The following is a 4628-nucleotide window of genomic DNA, read 5'->3' on the forward strand; positions in this document are numbered from 1 at the left end:
TTTTACCTTTTGAAAATGTTTACTGAAGTCTTTTGTCTTTTTTAAATGAGGCTATTATTAATTTTTTTCCTTTTTAGTTTTTGATTCATATATCTATATATTTTGGTTATTTAACCTCTTGTCATAGGCATGGTTTGCAAAAATTGTCTCCTAACTTGTAGGTTGTCTTTTCACTTTGTAGTTTATTTTCTTGGATGTGCAGAAGCTTTTTAGTTTGTTGTAATCTTGTTTTTATATGTTTGTTTTTGTTGCTTCTGCTTTGGTGTTATTCAAAAAATGATTTCCAAGAGCATTGATCATAGAAATTTCCCCCCATGTTTTCTTTCAGTAGTTTTGCCGTTTGGATCTTATGATTCAGTTTTTGACTTATTTTCAGTTAATTTTTATAAATGGTATGAGAAAAGCCTAATTTCATTCATATACAGATATTTTATTAAAGAGACTCTGCTTTCCTCATTGTGCATTCTTGGCACTTTTTTTGGAAATCATTTGGCTGTAAATGGATGGATTTATTTCTGGGTTGGCTTTTGTCACATTGTTTAATTTGTTTTCTGCCAGTTCTTTCTTCGATTGCTATAGCTATCCAGTATGTTTAAGTTTGGTATTGTGATGCCTTCAGATGTGCTCTTTTGCTCAAGTTTGCTTTGGATATTCAAGATCTTTTATAGTTTCATTCTGATTTTAGGATTTTTTCATGTTTCTGTGACAAATGTCTTTGGAGTTTTTGTAGACATTTCAGTGAATCTGCTGACCATTGTGGGTGGTATGGATATATTCACAGTAATGTTTCTCCCAAACTATGAACACAGGATATTTTTCCTTTTGTATTCTACATTTTCTTTAATCAGAGTTCTATAGTTTTCAGTATGCATAATTTTTATCCCCTTGGTTTAACTATACCTACATCTTTTTTGGACATCTTTATTTAAGAAATAAAATACAGTAAGAAGGAGGTAGTAGCAACTTCACACAGGATACAAGACCAAGTTTAGACTTCCTTGATCAAAAGTTATTTGGAATCGAACAAAATTCTTGTTCACATTCAGCACAGAAAATTTCATTATATTTGATTTTCCGAAACATTATTTTACTGTCAAATTATACACACTTATTATAATACAGAAGAGACCACTCCTGGCCCCTTCCAGTGTACATCTAAACAACTGAATGCTAATGTGATGCAATCTTTTCTTTAACAACATTTCTCAAATTGCATTACAACTTTTTACAAGTACAGATGTCATCAAGCTCTTTTAACCCTTAATATGCTATCTTGAGAAAGGAAATACAGGAGCATAAGGTGACAGAGGCAACATATTTCCCCGTGGGCCTGTAATGGTGGTTCATTTTACATATGTGAGTTCAGGATTCTAGAACTATATCATACTCCTGGCATCTGAGGCACGCACACAACATTTACCACTGTAAAACCTTTATTTCAGTTTCTTAAGTAATGTTGCATACTATAAATTTTTATAACTTCTTCAAATGTATAACGTCTTCAATTGTGCTATCAATTCATTTCTGGAGAACCTTTTAGTTTTATGTTTGTTTATCAAATATTGACTATGAAACTTTTAAATGAACTATTTCTGACCAAACTCTCTGAATCAGGAAAATCCAAATTTTATTCTCATTTTTAAAATAGAAATATTAAGATTACAGAAATAATACTTTGTAAATAACTTCAAGTATTAAGTTAATAATTGTCATGAAACAATTTTAAATACAAATTTCTTTAGATTTAGAAAAACTGACACAAGTAAAAATTTTTCATCCTATTTAATCAAATGTATATATTACTTATAATATATACATTCCTGAGTATAATCCATTGTGGTGACATTGTTTATTTCAGAATTTCTCTGCATTTAGCTTAAAAGGTATTTCTTCCCAAGAAACTGAAATTTTCTGTCAAATGCAGTTGTTGAGATAGAATTGGTTAAAAAATGGATTAATTACAAACTTTATATATAAATCATAGACATCAGTAAAGAAGTTATTTATTCCATTTTCTTGACTTATATCTTGAAGTATAATAAATGTCATATATTCTGCAGCAACAAATATTGACACAGGCCACATTGAATTTGTCCAGTTTTCAAGGACATGTTGTTCTAAAGCCACATGTTTTCATCCACAAGGTCAAGAGGAGTGTGAGCCATGAATTGGATCAGACAACCTTGATTATCTTTGGATTCTGCTTTCCCAGCTGGCAAAAATTTCTCTTCAAAAACTGGATTGTCATGGTGGCCAACAATCGCAAAGTAGAAGCTTTTAGACATTATCTTCAATATTTGGCTCCTGTAGCTAAATGCCAAAGTCCAAAAGGCTAGTTGGTTCACAGGGTGGACACCCACGCTTCAGCAGGGACTCCAGGATCAGTACTCAGTGGTAATATCAGCCATATTTGATTTTTGTTTTTTATTTGTACCAGGGATTGAACCCAAGGGTGCTTAACCACTGAGCAACCTCCCTAGCCCTCTTAATTTTTAAATTTTGAGACAGAGTCTTCCTAAATTGCTTAGGGCCTAACCTAACTAAATTGCTAAGGCTGGCTTTGAACTTGCAATTATTTTGCCTCAGCCTCCTGAGCTGCTGAGATTATAGGCATGTAACACTGTGCCCAGCATATTGGATTTTTTTAAAGAGTTGGAAGTTAGCTTTATGTAAACAGAAAAAAAATCACCACAGGAATTTCTTCTCTGAATGGAGAAAAATGTAAAGTTTTTAATAAGTTAGAGAAAACACATCAAATTAATATAGCAAAAATAAGTTTAAGTAGAACATTCAATTTTCAAGGAAGTCTAAGTTGCTTATAAAAGAAGCTCAAAGATGGAATGACTAATTGAACAAATAGTGAACTGAAAAGATATTTGAATTTTTGTGACAAGTACCAAATGATAATAGAAAAACTTTATCTTTTACTGTAGTTGAAATTAAACAGATGGCAAAGACTTAGATTTGTATGAAATGAAGAAATAAGAAATTGAATACTAATCAATAATAACTCAAAGGGGCTTTGAAAACATTGACCTATGTTTCTTTATAACTCTTGATGACAAAATAATTGAAATATCAAATTATTTGAAGATTAGAAATCATTAAACTTGTTAAAATCACATTAAAATATTCAGAATTGGCCAAGCATTTTTTTTGTCAGAAAATATATTTTCAAGTGAGTTCCAAAACCTCTGGCAGGGCATTTAAGGAACTTCTAAATTGACTGAGAAAATGGAATGGAGCCTATAATCCCAGCATCTCTGGAGGCTGAGGCAGCACCATTGCAAATTCAAAGCAAACCTCAGAAACTTAGTGAGGCCCTGTTTCAAAATAAAAAAATAAAAAAGACTGAGGATGTGGCTCAGTGGTTAAGTGCCCCTGGGTTCAATTTCTGGTATAAAATAAAATGAAACAAACAAACAAACAAACAAACAAAAATGAATAGAGCTACACAGATTAGATTAGAAGATAAAGTTTTCAAGGAAGGTAAAAATTTCAGCAATGTCCATTAAGAGAAAAATCCAAAATTATTAAAAATTGGAAACAATTACTCATCAAAGACTTGTAAGAAAAAAACTTCATATACAGTTGAAAGGAAAAAAATGAATTAATAAAATCCATGTGAAAGATCAGGAAACAGGAAAAATTTTCTTTAAAAAGCTAGATAGAAATATTTTAGGCTTTGTAGGCCAAGAGGAAAATTTGGGATATCATAAAAATATTAAAAAAATAACATTTTATTTTCTAAAATCTCGCCTGGCATGCGTGTGGCCGGGTTTGATCCTCAGCACCATATACAAACAAAGATATTGTGTCTGCCAAAAACTAAAAAATAAATATTAAAATTCTCTCTCTCTCTCTCTCTCTCTCTCTCTCTCTCTCTCTCTCTCAAAAAAGTCAGATTCCAAATGGTGAACATTGTGATTCTATTCATGAAGAAACTGGAAAAACTGTAAGGATGAAAAGCACATTTGACTTTGGTGGAAGGGAGATTACAAAGAAGTTGTACTGGGCAATTTTAGAATGATGAAATTTGTTATGGTTTGAATCTAAAATGTCCCCCAAAGCTCATATGTTGAAGGCTTGATCCTCAGTGCAATAGTGTTTAGCTTTGGGTTTAGCTTTGGTAATTGGATAATGAGGGTTCTAATATCACTAATAGATTCAACCATTGATGAGCTTATTTTTTAATGAGCTATTTGGACATGTTGAAAACTTAGGAGATGGAGCCTAATTGAAGGAAGTAAGACATGCCTCTGAAAGTTACGCTTTGCTCATGGCCCCTTCCTCTTTCTCTATTTTCTGACTGACATAAAGAAAGCAATCCTGCTCCACCACATGTTCCCTGCTGTGATGTTCTGACTCATCAAAGGCCTGAGAGGACAGGGTCAAGTAACCAGGAACTGAAACCTTTGAAACTCCCAGGGTTGCAAAGATGATTTACATACACAAATCAATAAATATGGTATGTGACTTTAACAGAAACAAGAATAAAACCCATATAATCATATACATAGAGGCAGAAAAAATCATTCAATAAAATTTAGCATTTCTTCATGATAAAAACTTTCAAAAAAATTAGATGTAGAAGAAATGTGCTTCAATATAATAAGGACCACATATGA

The 4628-nt window shown here is 32.0% G+C and overlaps 1 pseudogene; it reads right to left on the minus strand.

Moving 5' to 3' along the window:
- Positions 1 to 1871: 1871 nt before the first annotated feature.
- On the minus strand, positions 1872 to 2285 carry LOC124103357 (trafficking protein particle complex subunit 2-like; annotated as a pseudogene).
- Positions 2286 to 4628: the final 2343 nt, after the last annotated feature.

Source organism: Marmota monax, unplaced genomic scaffold, assembly GCF_021218885.2.
Source record: "Marmota monax isolate L192 unplaced genomic scaffold, Marmota_monax_Labrador192_F-V1.1 WCK01_AAM20220418_F8-fsc00280, whole genome shotgun sequence".
NCBI classification, from domain to species: domain Eukaryota; kingdom Metazoa; phylum Chordata; class Mammalia; order Rodentia; family Sciuridae; genus Marmota; species Marmota monax.